The sequence below is a fragment of the Rhinopithecus roxellana genome, chromosome 19 (genome assembly GCF_007565055.1).
Source record: "Rhinopithecus roxellana isolate Shanxi Qingling chromosome 19, ASM756505v1, whole genome shotgun sequence".
In the NCBI taxonomy this organism is placed as follows: Eukaryota; Metazoa; Chordata; class Mammalia; order Primates; family Cercopithecidae; genus Rhinopithecus; species Rhinopithecus roxellana.
Genome location: NC_044567.1, coordinates 46,417,497 through 46,435,232, shown reverse-complemented (window position 1 = coordinate 46,435,232; position 17,736 = coordinate 46,417,497).

Below are 17,736 nucleotides of genomic sequence, written 5' to 3'. Positions count from 1 at the left end.
CGTACAAACCGCCCCTTCCGTACACAGCGGTACCAAGCCCCGATGCGGAGGCCACTCCATGAGGTGTGCGTGGGACCGGGGAGGCAGGGCTGCGGTCTCAGGGCGAAGGCATGTGTTCAAAACACCCACTGCGCTCTGGCCCCTACATGCAGTGCTTCAAGAAGATGCAGAGGAAACAGAAGATGCAGCCTTTATCCTTAATGGTTTGTATTCTAGATGATGAATCCTGTGGACACTACAGACTCATTTACAAAATTGAGGTGATTTCACATCGAAGCAGCACATGTTTGTGAAGCGCCTGTTCAGTGAGTGCCAGACAAGGCCAGTGGCCGCCAAGGGAGCCAGTTGGGCAGTGCTCACTCCCCTCTTGCCTGCCCACCAGCCACTGAGCGTTGCCCCCCACGCCGCTGCCCCTCTCTCTCCAGGTGAGACTGACATGTCCATCCTTGGAGCCCCTCCTTATCCAAGGAGAGGGTAACTGTCACTCCTAAAGTGTCCATCCATGTCGTGAAGGGAGTGGTCCCCTGGGGCTCTGCCCTGTTGGCCCAGTGATGCACTGGCTGAGGCTGCTGGGTGATTGGTGGGCTGTCTCCTTGGGAAACCTGGTCAGGACAGCCACGGACAGGTAAATATCACTGAGGGGAGCGGTGGTGTTAACAAGCTCCGAGGGCTCAGGGGACAGGGTGAGCGGTCCTGGCTACATCTCCAGCAGTGGTGTATGCAGGGCAGGCTGTGGGTGGGGTGGGGGTGGGCGTGGGTGCTTACAGTGTCTACGTCAACACCCAGACGTGTTGTCAGGAGGAACTGTGTGGAAATGAAACAGGGCAATTTTGCTTTTTCCCTTTTGCGGTGACCAATGTACTCATCTATCTATATAACTACATTCATACTCACCTCCAGGAGACAGAAAAGAAATATTCCATTCAACATTTCTTTCAGTTCCCTTAAGAGAGAACCCATATTACGTCGGGACCTAACACAAGCTCTAAAATGCTGACGGCTTCTTGCCTGGCTTTCCACACCGTCCTTCCTTCCTTCTCTTCGTCAGAATTCTTCATCTTCAGCAAACAAATATAAGTGAATCTAGGAGAAAATGTCGTACACTCCCAGAGTGTTCAGCTGTGAGATCTTGGCAGTTTCTTTTAGTCTGGATCATTCCGGCTATCTTATGTATTTATGTTTCACTAATATAAACATCACTGGACACTTTTTATGTGTGTCAGGCACAGAACCCAGAACTTCCAGGGAGATCCACATGGAGACGGCCTGGTCATTGTCTTCAAAGAGGTGTTCGTCTCTAGGGGTAAGAAGAGGAGGATGCATTCTCCCAGATGAACTGTGTGGTACAAGATCAAAGGTGTTGAGTGGGCCAAAAAGGCACCCATGCTGATGGCGTTCGAATGAGGGGGAAAGAACATCCCACTGAACCGTCTCCTTGGCTGAACTGTCTCCTTTTCAGATGAGGAAACCGAAGGCAGGAGCTGCAGGAAGCTTGCTGGAGGCCGTGAGAAGAGGGCCAGCGTCAGGGATGGAGGTCAGCTCTCCAGGAGAAATCCCACGGTGACTGGAAGGGACGGCACCCACCGTAGTCTGGACAGCAGTTGAAAAGCTGGATATCAGGAATCACAAAGTCTAGTCATTTGGAAACGTATCAAGGAGAGGTGAGAACTGCATGTACTTCCGCAGCAGCAGGTCGGAGCAGGAGGAGCATGGAGCTGAAAGTCCGACAGGCCTGGCTGTGGGTCCCGGCTTGCCTGCTCGCACACCACGTGATGGGAGGCGTGTGCTTCTTTGAGCCTTCGTCTTCTCCTCTGTAAAATGGGGGTGACATACCTGCCTCCCAGACTAGTTATGTGCATTCAGCGGCCTATCCCAACATTGCACACACCATGCCTGGCGCTGTTTGGTACGTTGCAGGTGTTTGCCCGGTGTAAGTTTTCTTCTCTACCTGAAGATTACAGCACAGTATGACTGGTTTTCTTAATGAGAACCCTGAGTAAATTACACTGAATATATGTCTAATTGAGATGGGTAGGGGGAAAGAGACATACGTAATATTAAAAAAAAATTTCTGGCCTAGCGCGGTGGCTCATGCCTGTCATCTCAGCACTTTGGGAGGCTGAGGTGGGCGGATCACGAGGTCAGGAGATCGAGACCATCCTGGCTAGCCTACTGAAAAAAAAAATACAAAAATTAGCTGAATGTGATGGTGGGTGCCTGTAATCCCAGCTATTTGAGAGGCTGAGGCAGGAGAATTGCTTGAACCCGGGAGGCAGAGGTTGCAGTAAGCCGATATTGTGCTACTGCACTCCAGCCTGGGCAACAGAGTGAGACTCTTTTTTTCTTTTTTTTCTTTTTTTGAGTTTCGCTCTTGTTGCCCAGGCTGGAGTGCAATGGTGCTATCTTGGCTCACCGCAGCATCCACCTCCCAGGTTCAAGCGATTCTCCTGCCTCAGCCTCCTGAGTAGCTGGGACTACAGGCATATGCCACCACGCCTGGCTAATTTTTGTATTTTTAGTAAAGATGGGATTTCACCATATTAGCCAGGCTGGTCTTGAACTCCTGACCTCAGGTGATCCACCTGCCTCAGCCTCCCAAAGTGCTGGGATTACAGGTGTGAGCCACCGCACCCAGCCTGAGACTCCATCTAAAAAAAAAAAAAAAAAAAAAAAATTCCATCCAAAGAGAAAAAACTTGAAGAGAGCCTCTTGCTTCTTCAACGAGGCAGCTTCAGGGGTGACCCGGACCCTCTCTTGGAATTCCTCCTCTGATGAACAGGGGGCAGATTACTTAGTGGTATATTATTAGCTCGCTTTTGGGAACAGAAGGAGCCCTTATTCTTTCAGCCATCACACAGCCAGGGATAATACCCACAGCCAGGGCAGAGAGCTGCATTTATCCCTTGATGGGCTGGAAAATATACGTATTGGGTCTCAAGAATGCAGGCCGGCTCGGCAGGCAATGAATCGGGGGCTGCCTTCTCCTTCACGATGCTCAGTCACTTCCTGCCCAGCTATTTTCTCCATCGCCACCGTTTGATGTTCAGTCCTGAGAACAGACACTTGGGCTCCCAACCTCTCAGCGGCATTCCCAGGACTGCTCTCTGCCAGAGCATGAAGTCAGCCTTGGAGAGCACATGGCTCCCGGATCAAGTGCCTTCTCCATGCCCCACTGCGATGGGGATTAGGTGTCACTAGAAATGAGGAACTCGGTTATCCTGAGCCAAGACCATTCCCCGGCACTGAGGGTGAAGGGTGGGGGTCCTAAGCCAAAATGCCCAGAGTCCTAAGAAGAAATTCAAGCAGAGAGAGGCCATAACTCTTTTAGTTCAATTCAACTATATGCACCTTCCCCAATTTTCTTTTTTCCTTTCTTTCTTTTTTTTTTTTAGACAGGGTCTCACTCTGTCACCCAGGCTGGAGTGCAGTGGCGCGATCTTGGCTCACTACAACCTCAGCCTCCCAGGGTCATGTGATTCTTGTGCCTCAGCCTCCCACATAGCTGGGATTACAGGCAGACGCCTCCATGCCAGGCTAATTTTTGTATTTTTAGTAGAGACAGGGTTTTGCTGTGTTGGTCAGGCTGGTCTCAAACTCCTGTCCTCAAGTGATCCACCCACCTTGGCCTCCCAAAGTGCTGGGATTACAGGCATGAGTCACCGCGCCTGGCCCCCAACTTTCTATCATGAAAAATGTCAAGCATATAGGTAAGTACAAAGCATAATAAATGAACAACCATATCTAAATGCGACCACTGTTAACACTTTGCAGGTTTGCATCATCCCTCTCTTACTTCTTCTTTCTCTGTAGCTAAGTCTTACTTTGCTGGGACTTTTGAAAGTAAGTAGGAGACATTATGCAAATTCACCCTTAAATATGCAGTATGTATCTCCTAGGACAATCTCCAAAATGCCATTGTTTACCTAATAAAATTAACAATAATTCTATATCATCTCTTATGCAGTTTGAATGTAAATTTTTCCAGTTCTTCCAACAATGGAATAACTGGGTTCTCCCTACCCGCCAAGTAAAGATGGAATCTTCTTTTAGGCGATATACTCGGTGGTTATGTCTCTTTAGTCTCTTTCAGTCTGGATCATTCCTCCTACGTTATTTATTGATTGATTTATTTATTTATTTATTTTTCAGTAATACAAACATTATTGGGCCCAGGCACAGTGGCTCATGCCTGTAATCCCAGCACTTTGGGAGGCCAAGGCAGGTGGATCACCAGAGGTCAAGAGTTCAAGACCAGCCTGGATAACATGGTGAAATCCCATCTCTACTAAAAATACAAAAATTAGCCTGGTGTGGTGGTGGGTACTTGTAATCCCAGCTACTCAGGAGGTTGAGGCAGGAGAATTGCTTGAACCTGGGAGGCCAAGGTTCCAGTGAGCCGAGGTCATGCCACTGCACTCCAGCCTGGGTGACAGAGTAAGACTCTGTCTCAAATAAAATAAAAATAAAATAAAATAAAATAAAATAAAATAAAATAAAATAAAATAAACATTACTGTACATTTTACGTGCCAAACGCAGAACCCAGCACTTCCAGGGAGGTACAGATGGAGATGGCCTGGTCTCTTGTCTTCAAGAAGGCGTTCGTCTCTAAGCGTGAGAAGAGGAGGACGCATTCCTCCAAATGAACTGTGTGGTACACGATCAAAGGTGTTGAGGGGATCAAACAGGCACACATGCTGATGGCGTTCAAATGAGGGAGAAAGAACATCTCATGGGACAAGGTGGCCCCAGGAGGGAATGCAAGGGCACTCTGTGAAGAGGCATTCGTGTGGAGCCCTGCGGAACAGGAGGAGTGTTTGAGAAGTCAGTGCTGCAGGAAGGCATCCTCAGCAAGGGCACAGGAGGGCCAAAGGCGGAAGTGGGAAAGCTCACAAGGGGCCCAGGAAACGAAACCTCCTGGAAAGCCATGGTACAGCAAAAACCAAGTCGACAGACATCAGACATTGATGGATTTCTCAGAAGGGGCCTTTCCTCTGGGAGGAGAAATGGGTGGCTGAGGGGACACAGGGCAGGAGGGGGACTTTCTTTTGGCTTTTTACTATTTACCTTTCTGTAATTTTTTTTTTTTTTTTTTTTTTTTGAGACGGAGTCTCGCTCTGTCGCCCAGGCTGGAGTGCAGTGGCTGGTTCTCAGCTCACTGCAAGCTCCGCCTCCCGGGTTTATGCCATTCTACTGCCTCAGCCTCCTGAGTAGTTGGGACTACAGGCGCCCGCCACCTCGCCCGGCTAGTTTTTTGTATTTTTTTTTAGTAGAGACGGGGTTTCACCGTGTTAGCCAGGATGGTCTCGATCTCCTGACCTCGTGATCCGCCCGTCTCGGCCTCCCAAAGTGCTGGGATTACAGGCTTGAGCCACCGCACCCGGCCTCTGTAATTTTTGAATTATGTGCTTAGTATATGTGTTACCTATTCCAAAAATGAACTAACACTTTAAAAAAGGTCTAGTATGGCCAGGTGCGGTGGCTCATGCCTGTAATCCCAGCACTTTGGGAGGCCAAGGCAGGTGGATCAACTGAGGTCAGGAGTTTGAGACCAGCCTGACCAACATGGTGAAACCTTGTCTTTACTAAAAATACAAAAATTAGCTGGGCGTAGTGGCATGCACCTTTAATCCCAGCTACTCAGGAGGCTAAGGCAGGAGAATCGCTTGAACCTGGGAGGCAGAGGTTGCAGTGAGCCAAGATTGTGCCATTGCACTCCAGCCTGGGCGACAGAGTGAGACTCTGTCTAAATAAAAAAGGTCTAATATGAAAAATGCTTCCCGCCTTGCAAATACAATAAAAATGAATACTATGCCTGCTTTCAGGAAAGTTATGTAGCGTCTTATAAGTACTCACTGTTAATGCAGGAGTAAAAATTGCTAGCACATTTTCATCCCTGCTCTGCTAAAGATATCGTGAGCATTGGGCCGGGTGCGGTGGCTCACGCCTGTAATCCCAGCACTTTGGGAGGCTGAGGTGGGCGGATCACGAGGTCAGGAGATCCAGACCATCCTGGCTAACATGGTGAAACCGCGTCTCTACTAAAAATACAAAAAAAAAAAAAAAAAAAAAAAAAATTAGCCGGGCGTGGTGGTGGGCGCCTGTAGTCCCAGCTACTCGGGAGGCTGAGGCAGGAGAATGGCGTGAACCCGGGAGGTGGAGCTTGCAGTGAGCCGAGATTGCACCACTGCACTCTAGCCTGGGCGACAGAGCGAGACCCCACCTCAAAAACAAACAAAAAAAAAGATATCGTGAGCATTGCATTGGTTCGTCTAATGCTCATGTAATCTCTGCAAGGGAGGCACTATGATTAGCTACAAATCCCAGAAGAGGAAACCAAAGCACACAACAGGTAGAGAAACTTGCTTAGGGTATGTAGCTAGTGAGTGACCAGCCAGGATTATAATGGAGTCCAGTTTGATGTCAGAGCCCTGGAGTGAACCACCTCCCTAACTATTAATATATGAGAAGAGATTAGGGGATGGACGATTCAGGAATTATGACATAAGCTGGAAGGTTTGCAAAGTTAATCAGAGTAAATTTCCTGAAAATGTCAAACCTCAATCTGTAAGCGAAAGGGAGAGCTGGTGCTGAAAGATGAACAAATAAGGAGCTGACAGGGAAACCTAAGCCACGGGGAAACCTAAGGAGAGGACTCAAGACGAAAGTCAGGTCCGAGACACTTGGCTGGCAAAAAGGAGACGACCCCCTATCTCTGGTGGGGCAGGTGGCGGCTACCGTCGCAGGCTGCGTTGAACTCAGATGATTGACGGGACCCTTGTGGTAGGGAGAACAGAGCAACATGATTTAAGTCTAGAAGAATGATTTGAGCAGAACAGGTGAAGACAGATTCCAAGGGAAAAAAAAGGAGGCAGGCATGGGCCAGGACCTTGCCAGGGGATTTGGAGGAAGGAATTAAAAGTAAGGGATGGGCCTGAACAATGACATAGACAAGGAAGCAGATAAATTAGTCTGCCAGCTATATATCAGGCATGGAAGGGAAAGATCAAAGGTCACTGTGAGGTTACCAAAGCGATGAAATAGGGAGCAAATGGCACCGTGATAATACAGAATCTGGAAGAAAGGTGGCCAATGTGGGGGCTAGGGTATCATTTATTTTTATTTTTAATTTTTTAATTTTTAGACAGAGTCTCTCTGTGTCACCCAGGCTGGAATAGAGTGGCACCATCTTGGCTCACTGGAACCTCCGCCTCCTGGGTTCAGGAGATTCTCCTGCCTCAGCCTCCCGAGTAGCTGGGATTACAGGCACCCGCCACCAGGCCCAGCTAGTTTTTGTATTTTTAGTAGAGATGAGGTTTCACCATATTGGTCAGGCTGGTCTTGAACTCCTGACCTCCAGTAATCCGCCTGCCTCAACCTCTCAAAGTGCTGGGATTACAGGTGTGAGCCACCGCGCCCAGCCCATAACCTTTAACACTGAATTTTTGTTTAAAGCAGTGATTTCAAACCTGACTATCCCTTAGAATCACCCGAAGAGCTGTTTGTATAATCAATTGGATCTGGAAGAAAAGACTCTACAGCAACAGATAGGATAAAAGACTTAAGAATAAACTTAACAGGGGATGTGTAAAACTTTAAACTGCTGGAGGACACAAAAGTAGATGTTTCTTGCTTTGCACAGAGTAATTCACTGTCATAAAGATGTCGATTATCCCCAAGCTAATATATACATTTAATGCAGTCCCAATAAAAATACCAACACTTCCTTTTTCTGGAGCTAGAAACTTTATTTTAAATTTCGTGGATGTATGGTAAAGAAAACACTGAAAAAAGAAAAGCCACAGGAGGACATTCTGCCAGATACTAAAACATACACTATGAAGTCTACATAATGAAGAGGGCTATGCTGTGCATGGAGAGACAGACTGACCAGCGGAACAGCATAAAGAGTCCAGAAGGAGGCCCGGATACCTGTGGAAATGTGATCCCTGAAATAGCATCTCAAGTCAGTGGGGCAAAGATGGACTCTTTTTTTTTTCTTTTTTTTTAGACGGAGTCTCGCTCTGTCGCCCAGGCTGGAGTGCAGTGGCGCAATCTCGGCTCACTGCAACCTCCACCTCCCAGGTTCCCGCCATTCTCCCACCTCAGCCTCCTGAGTAGCTGGGACTGCAGGTGCCCACCACCGCACCCGGCTAATTTTTTTTGTATTTTTAGTAGAGACGGGGTTTCATCGTGTTCACCAGGATGGTCTCGATCTCCTGACCGCGTGATCCGCCCGCCTCGGCCTCCCAAAGTGCTAAGATTACAGGCATGAGCCACCGCGCCCGGCCCAAGACGGACTCTTTAATAAGTGGTAGTGAGACACCCAGATGGCCATTTGGAAAAAAAAATGAATCTGGATCCATACCTCACACATACACCAGATTAAATAACAAATAGATCAGATCAAAATGCAAAGCAAGGAAACAGGCACTAAAATAGATCATGGTAGATTCTTTTATAATCTGGAAACGGGGAAGGCCGACTATGACTCAAAAGCAGTAAAATAAAAAACAACAGATAAATCCAACATCGTAACAATTAAACATCTTTATAGGAAAATTAAAATAGAGCCAAAAGACAGGACAGGCTAGGCACAGTGGCTCACGCCTGTAATCCCAACACTTTCGCCAGCTGAGGTGGGAAAATTGCTTGAGCCCAGGAGTTCTGGACTAGCGTGGGCAACAGAGTGAGACCTTGTCTCTACAAAAAAACTTTAAGAACTAGCAGGCATGGTGGTGCATGCCTGCAGTCCCAGCTACTTGGGAGTGGCTCATGCCTGTAATCCCAACACTTTGGCCAGCTGAGCTAGGAGAATTGCTTAAGCCCAGGAGTTCTGGAACAGCGTGGCAACAGAGTGAGACCTTGTCTCTACAAAAAAAAAAAAAAAAAAAAAAAAAAAACTTAAAAAATTAGCCAGGCCTGGTAGTGCACGCCTGTAGTCTCAGTTACTTGGGAGGCTGAGATGGGAGGATTGCTTGAGGCCATGAGGCTGAGGCTACAGTGAGCTACAATCATGCCACTGCAGTCTAGCCCTGGCAACAGAGCAAGACAAAAACAAACAAAACAGAAAGATATGATAAAATGGAAGAAAATATTTGTAATTAACATCACAAAGGGCCAACTTCCTTAGTGCATCAATAATTCTTGGAAGTTACGAAGAAAAAGACAAACCAAACAACAAAACCCTGCAGATAGCAGCAAATGGTAAATAAACAAGCAGACAGTTTATAGAAAATGATACACAGAAGGGTTTAAACATATGAAAAATGCTTACCTTTCCTTATTTAAAAAAAAATGCATATTGAAAACATACTTTCTAACCAATCACATTGGAGAAAATCCAAATGCTGGGCAACACATTCTGTTGGCAAAGCTGCAATAACACACACACTCACACTTTTCTGGTGGGTGGAAAATTTTACAACTGCTATGGAGGAGAATTTAGAAAAATAAACTAGGGCCGGGCATGGTGGCTCACGCCTGTAATCCAAGCACTTTGGGAGGCCGAAGCGGGCGGATCATGAGGTCAGGAGATCGAGACCATCCTGGCTAACCCAGTGAAAACTCGTCTCTACTAAAAATACAAAAAATTAGCCGGGCATGGTGGCGGCGCCTGTAGTCCCAGCTACTCGGGAGGCTGAGGCAGGAGAATGGCACGAACCCGGGAGGCGGAGTTTGCAATGAGCCAAGATTGCGCCACTGCACTCCAGCCTGGGCGAAAGAGTGAGACTCCGTCTCAAAAAAAAAAAAAAAAAAAGAAAAATAAACTAGCAAAATGATATGTGCAATTTCCCTTCTGCCAGGAAAACTATTTCTAGGAACCTACCATAAGAGGTATTTTCACAAATACTAAAATACTGTGAGCATAACGTTATTTATTACTGTTTGTAATAGTAAAAGACTGGAAGCAGCCTATGTTTATTGACAGGAGGCTAATTGAATAAATTATGTTATATCCACATTGATACAACGTTATGCACCCTTAAAAAAGAATTAGAGGCCGGGTGCAATGGCTCATACCTGTGATCCCAGCACTTTGGGAGTCCAAGGCGGATGGATCACTTGAGGACAGGAGTTTGAGACCAGCCTGGCCAACGTGGTAAAACCTCATCTATACTAAAACACAAAAATTAGCCGGGTGTGGTGACAGGCGCCTGTAGCCCCAGCTACTCGGGAGGCTGAGGCAGGGGAATTGCTTGAACCCAGGGGGCAGAGGTTGCTGTGAGCCAAGATTGTGCCACCGCACTCTAGCCTGGGTGATGACAGAGCAAGACTCCATCTTAAAAAAAAAGAAAGAATTAGAAAGGTCTCTATGAGCTGAAATGGATCAATTTCCACCATATAGTGTTAAAAAAAAAAAAAAACAGCATTCTGGAGTGTAATCTTTTGTGTAAGCAAGAAGACAAGAACATCTAACACAGGAAGGATAAATCAGACACTACTGAAAATGGTTACTTATAGAGAGTGAATGGGACCCAGGAGAGGAGTGCCTTCTTACATGGTTTTGACTTTTGAACCATGTAAAATGGTTTATAGATTCGAAAATAAATGTAAATATGAAGGAAGGAAAAAGCAAATCCTGAAATTGAATATAAACAGAACATTAATAAATCTAACTTATATCAAACTAATAACATAACTACACTTAGAAAAGACTTAATTCCTATAAAATTTGAAAAGTACTCTGGACATTCTTTGTGAGATATATTCAAAGCATAAAAAGAACTGCAGTGGCTGGGTGTGGTGGCTCACACCTATAATCCCAGAACTTTGGGAGGCCAAGGCGGGTGGATCACTTGAGGTCAGGAGTTTGAGACCAACCTGGCCAACATGGTGAAACCCCGTCTCTACTAAAAATACAAAAATTAGCTAGGTGTGGTGGCACGTGCCTATAGTCACAGCTACTCAGGAAGCTGAGGCAGGAGAATCGCTTGAACATGGGAGGCGGAGGTTGCAGTGGGCCGAGATCACACTACTGTACTCCAGCCTGGGTGACGGAGGGAGACTCTTCTATCTGTCCACCTACCTATCTTTCTATCTGTTCAAACCTAGAGGCTATTTTAGGCTGAAAGACATCAAAGAGAGAACAAAATGTAATACTATATGAACCTTGGTGAGTTCCTAGATTGAAAAGAAAGAAGTAAAAAAGGAACAGAAAAAAAGAACAATCTGATGAGGCATTTGGGGGACAAACTGAGGAAATTTGAACATAAACTGGATATGAAATGATACTCATGGAATTTGTGAATTTTCTTAGGTGCGTAAATAGCAGTACAGTTACGTAGGAAACTGTGCTTACGTAGAGGAGTTTTAGACTGAAATATTTGGAGAAAGATAACTAATACAACACACTTCAAACAAAATGAAAATAAAGGAGTTTACATCAGTAATTTTCTGATGCTTTAGTTTGCTTTTCTTTTATCGCAAGTGAGGTTGAACCTCAGCTCACACACACTGGCTGGTCATTTGTAGTTCTGTGAATAGTCTTCATATCCTTTGCCCTTTTTCTCTTAAGATGTTAACATTTTTCTATTTTAAGAACTTTCACATAGCAAAGGTTTTAGTAATCACTGTGTATATTGCAAACATTTTCCCCATTTGTTTCTTATCTCCTCTGAACCTCTCAACAATCCCAAGGGTTAGGCAGAGCAGGTGGAATTATCCCCACTTGGTTGATGGGGAAACTATGACTCAGTGGGGAATGTTTGCCCAGGGAAACAGGGCTGTGGGAAGACCTCATGCCCCAGGATGTCCTACCGCCCTGCAGGGATGTGAGCCTTAATGGCATCTTTTAGGATTACAGGACAAATCATTTTCCCTATACAAATTACAATTTCTTAAATATTTGGGCCTCAATTTCCTCCTCTCTTACCAAAAAAGAAGAGCTGAGGCCGGGAGCGATGGCTCACACCTGTAGTCCCAGAACTTTGGGAGGACGAGGTGGGAGGATCACTGGAGGTCAGGAGTTCGAGACCAGCCTGGCCAACATGGTGAAACTCCATCTCTACTAAAAGTACTAAAATTAGCCGGGCATGGTGGCTGGCGCCTGTAATCCCAGGTACTCAGGAGGCTGAGGCACGAAGGCTGAGGCAGGAGAATCGCTTGAACCCGGGAGGTGGAGGTTGTAGTGAGCCGAGACCATGCCATTGCACTCCAGTCTGGGTGACAGAGGGAGACTCTGTCTCAAAAAAAAAAAAAAAAAGAGGAGTTGAACTAAATGACCTCTTAAGTCATCTTCAGATTGGGCATGGTGGCTCACACCTGTAATCCCAACACTTTGGGAGGCTGAGATGGGAGGATCTCTTGAGCCCAAGAATTTGAGACCAGCCCTGGCAATATAGCCAGACCCCATCTCTACAAAAAATAAAAAACAAAAAAAATCAGCTGGGTGGGGTGCTGTGTGCCTGTAGTCCCAGCTACTCCAGACGCTGAGGTGAGAGGATTGCTTGAGCCTGGGAATTTGAGGCTGCAGTGAGCCGTGGTTGCACCACTGCACTCCAGCCTGGGTGACAGAGTGAGACCCTGTCTCAAAAGGAATAAAGAAAATAAAATAAAAAGTCATCTTCAGCTCTGCTATCTTCTGATTCTGTGATTTAAGGCACAAGAGAGATTTACTTGGAGCAACGCACTGTCTTTATCTCAAACAGTATATGTATGTTGAAGGTGGGGAGGGGGAGGCAGCTGGGTTATCAGTCCCGTGTATGACATTCTCCAGGGGGAATGTCCATGACAGTACGTTACCAAGAGCATTTCCTTCATTGGCTTGAGTCCCAAAATGCCTCTTTCCAAACAAAAGCAATCAAGCACACACTGCAACAATAAACTCCAGCATTTCTGTTCATGGTCAAAGAGTAGTAGATCAAGGGAGATACTACTTTTTCCCACAACCCCTGCAGGCATCATTAGTGGATCACAGCACACAACATTTGAGCCTGGTCACGGCTTCATAATCCTACTTAGTGTTGTATTGTAGGAAGCAAATGACTTGATTGAAATTGACCCAGGAATAAACTCTCTTACAGGCACTAGACTATTTTTCTTTTTTTTTTCTTTTTTTTCTTTTTTTGAGACGGAGTCTCGCTCTGTCGCCCAGGCTGGAGTGCAGTGGCGCGATCTCGGCTCACTGCAAGCTCCGCCTCCCGGGTTTACGCCATTCTCCTGCCTCAGCCTCCAGAGTAGCTGGGACTACAGGCGCCCGCCACCTCGCCCGGCTAGTTTTTTGTATTTTTTAGTAGAGACGGGGTTTCACCGTGTTAGCCAGGATGGTCTGGATCTCCTGACCTCGTGATCCACCCGTCTCGGCCTCCCAAAGTGCTGGGATTACAGGCTTGAGCCACCGTGCCCAGCCTAGACTATTTTTCTTAGTGATCTTTTTTTTCACTTTCAATTTCTCCAAGTGAAATTTACGGGTTTTTTGTTTGTTGGTTGGTTTGAGATGGGGGTCTCACTGTGTTGCCCAGGCTTGTTTTGAACTCCTGGGCTCAAGCAGTCCTCCTGGTTCAGCTTCCCGAGTAGTTGGGATTACAAGCACATATGCCACAGTGCCCAATTAATAATGACTCTTTCTTACTGCAAAGTTAATATATGTTCATTTAGGAAGGTTTGGAGAATACAAATCATCCACAAACACACCACCATTATTAACACCTGTTAAGGTTTGGGTATTTTTTTGTGCTTATGCAAGAAACGGGATCAAACTTTTACAGCTTACTTGCTCACTCAAAGAACATATTGGATATCTTTTCAGATCATTAAATATTAATCAATAGCTCTATTTTAATGGTTCTACGGTACTCCACTTATGAATGTACCACTGTTTTTTTCTGCTGTAGTTGTTTTTGTTTGCTTGTTTTTCAAGACGGCGTCTCCCTCTGTCACCCAGGCTGGAGTGCAGTGGCGCAATCTTGGCTCACTGCAACCTCCACCTCCTGGATTCAAGTGATTTTTCTATCTCAGCCTCCCTGAGTAGCTGGGACTACAGGCACGCACCACCACCCCCCCAATTTTTTTTTGTATATTTAGTAGAGATGGAGTTTCACCATATTGGCCAAACTGGTCTCAAACTCCTGACCCCAGGTGATCCGCCCGCCTCGGCTCCCAAAGTGCTGGGATTACAGGCGTGAGCCACTGTGCCAGGCCTCTGCTGTATCTTAGGATGCCCTAGACTTGGGCATCTAGGTTGTTTTCCATTATTTACTATTTCCACGATTATTACAAAAATACTGCAGTGAACAAATTCTTGTGCATATCTATGGTTCTGTTAATAAATGCATAAAGATGGAATAGCTGGCTTGCTGTCTATCAACAAATTGCCATCCAGAAAGATTGCCACACTTCATATTCCACCGCTTTCCATGTGAGAGTCCATTTCACCCCCATCCTCAATGGGTAACATCATTTTTTTAGTGTTTTGTCAAACTGAGACAAAAATTCCACTGTTTGAATTAAATTATTAACTATTTGTATTCCTCTTTTCTGAAGCTGTTCGTGTCCTTTGCCCTGCTTTTTCTCAGGGTGTTCATCTTTTATTTCCTTATGTATTTGTAAACATTGCTTATATATTGGTAATAGTAACTCTTTGTTATGTATTTTGGATCAAGCCTAGTAATGTTTACTTTATGCTTTCTGTCTTTGCTGTAACGCTTACAAAAACCATCCCTACTATTTTAGTCTGACTTTGGTGGTTACAAAAACAGGCTCATTCTGAACCTCCAGAGAAAGAAGGGAAGGAGGGAGTGGATATTGTAAAACTCATGTTCATTTCAGAGGAGGACACAGGCTAATCGAACCTGTTTCATTTCATTAATCATTGTTCCTATATTTTTCATAATCTTGATCAGTATACTATCTTTGTTAGGTAGTAACGTTTTACATAACATGGATCTATTCCCATACTTTTCTTTCCAACTGGATCTTTCTGTTAAATGCTAAGTAAGTACTACACTTTAATAAAAGTATTATGACTCAGCAATACAGATCACTATTGATAAGGCAGGACCTTCCTCCTTGCTCTTATTTTTCACGTTTATTTTCCAGATTTCAGAGTCTTTTTGTTGAGCTACAAGAAAAAAAAAAAAAAAGACACTGCAATTTTTAAGTAAGGTTTATTGAGGTATATATATTACAATTCATCCTTTTAAAGTGCACAGTTGAGTGAGTTTTCACAAATGCACACAGTTGTGCAACCACCACTACCAAGACACAGATCATTTCCACTACTTCCCAAAATCCCCTCCTGCCCCTGGCAATCATTTGCCACTGCAGTATTATTAAGCCTGTGTTGAAGACTTAAGTCAGGAGAAAACTGACATATTTACATTGAGTCTTCTCACCAAGGAACAAACTATTTTCTTAATTAATATCTCAACATTTTTTCCAAAATTTTTATAATTTTCTTCCCCTGGATCTGAGTCATTATTACATTGATTCTATTTATTATAGATTCTATGTGGCTATTGTGACTTTAATACTGTTTAAATACAGTAGGCATTGATTTTTGCATATTTACAACTGGATGCTGAGTAGATACATAAAACACTCAAAAGAGAGTTGAAGTTTAGGTGCACTCGTTGACACTTTGGTTGGGGCATTGTGTCTAAAAGCTGCCCTACTCTTTTTTTTTTTTTTTTTTTTTTTGAGACAGAGTCTCACTCTGTCACCAGGCTGGAGTGCAGTGGCACGATTTCAGCTCACTGCAATCTCCGCCTCCCGGGTTCAAGTGACTCTCCTGCCTCAGCCTCCTGAGTAGCTGGGACTACAGGCGCGTGCCACCATGCCCAGCTAATTTTTGTATTTTTAGTAGAGACGGGGTTTCACCATGTTGGCCAGGATGATCTCGATCTCTTGATCTCGTGATCCGCCTTTTCCTTATCTTGTCTGGTTATTTGCATCCCAGAGGCACTCTCCAGGGCCTAATTTTTGTATCCCTCGTACTCAGCCTAACATAGGTACTCAGCAATGCTGATGTCATCAGTCAATCAGTGAATGACTGTTTTGTGCTGTGATCCCGCAGGTTCCTGACAGGGTGTTCTGAATGTACGGGGCTGAGGCTGGTAGAGGGAAAAGTGAGCCATCCAAAGGCCTGCCCTGCTTTGGGCACTGAAGGCTTGCCTGTCTCCATTAGGAGTGGAATTTAATCCTTGCAGGGCTCTCTGGCCCCACCTTCGTCTGTAACTAAGATCACCTTAGCAGAACCTGGGCTGACAGGGAGACAGGCAGTTCGTCTCTCTCAGTCTGTTACATGGGCGGTTCTCAGCAGCCTGCTGCACTAAGGCCGACAGAGATCAAATGATCCTCAATCAGGTTTCAGTTGAGTATTTGAGAATGCCTACATGGAAAGACTGCATTGAGCCCCGATAAGGTCCCACCGGGTAATCAAGCAGCATCTCTGCTTTTTGATCATATTACATCAACTCAGTGGAGAAACACGTGGTGTGCTGTGCTGAACAGAAGTTCTGACAGGGAGTGACAGTCGTCTTGGATGAAAATTTAAAAAGTGGGGCAATTAAATAATTATCAGAAAATGGAATTTGTTGACTTGAGAGACTCTTCATATTGTGTTTCATGGGAGTAAAATTAAATAAAGAGCTTCCCGGAGGGGGAAAGATTACTTAATTCATTATTCTTTCTTGACTTTTTCCCCTTCCCTATTGGGTAAAAATTAATAGACTCTGTGGTATTGGGGGTGGGGGAGAACCCATGTGCATAAGACCGAGGTGGGGATCTTGTTAAAATACAGACTGTGGGCCAGGCGTGGTGGCTCATGCCTGTAATCCCCAGCACTTTGGGAGGCCGAGGCGGGTGGATCACCTGAGGTCAGGAGTTCAAGACCAGCCTGGCCAACATGGCGAGATCCTGTATCTACTAAAAATACAAAAATTAGCTGGGCGTGGTGGCAGGCACCTATAATCCCAGCTACTTGGGAGGCTGAGGCAGGAGAATCACTTGAACCAGGGAGGCAGAGGTTGCAGTGAGCCAAGATTGCGCCACTGTACTCCAGCCTAGGCAACAAGAGCGAAACTCCATCACAAAAAAAAAAAAAAAAAAGAAAGAAAAAGAAAAGAAAAAACAGACTGTGATTGAGGAGAGCTGGAGTGGAGCCTGAGACGCTGCATTTCTGGTAAGTTCCCCGGTGGTGTGACACTGCCGGACCATGGACTATACTGAGTATAGCAAGGCTGTAGAGGGAGTCCAAGTATTAGCTTTGCTACAAACTTGTAGGTAAGTCACCACTTGGGCCCTTCTTCCTCTGTACAGTGAGGACATCCCAGATGGTGTGTGACACGTCTGACATTGTGATGGCCAAACCACCTCAAGGTCCTCACGTGGTGGCCAAGGCTCTCGGTATGACCTCTTGAGACCAGGAGGCTCTTACAGGCATCTACAGAGCTCAGTCTTGGCCCCTTACCTTTGCGTCATCCTTGAATGGAAAAAGGATCATGGGCTGCCAACTGCAGACCCACCCAGGAATATTTCAGATGGCTCAAGCACAGTGGTAATGTCCCTGGCTTACTCCATCAAAATGCAGTGAACATCACTGGAGCGGTCCGGAGCTTGACTGACAAGGACCAGCTGCTGCTCACCACGGTAGCCAACAAGGAATGTGCCCACTCTCTCCTTCAGTTTGCTCCTCCTCAGTGTCGGGGTCCCAGGGCCCTAGAAGCCTCTAAAAGCCTCTGAGCAAACTTCTTTGCCTCTCAAAGCAGTGACAACTTTAGGTCCCGTCCTCCAGCCT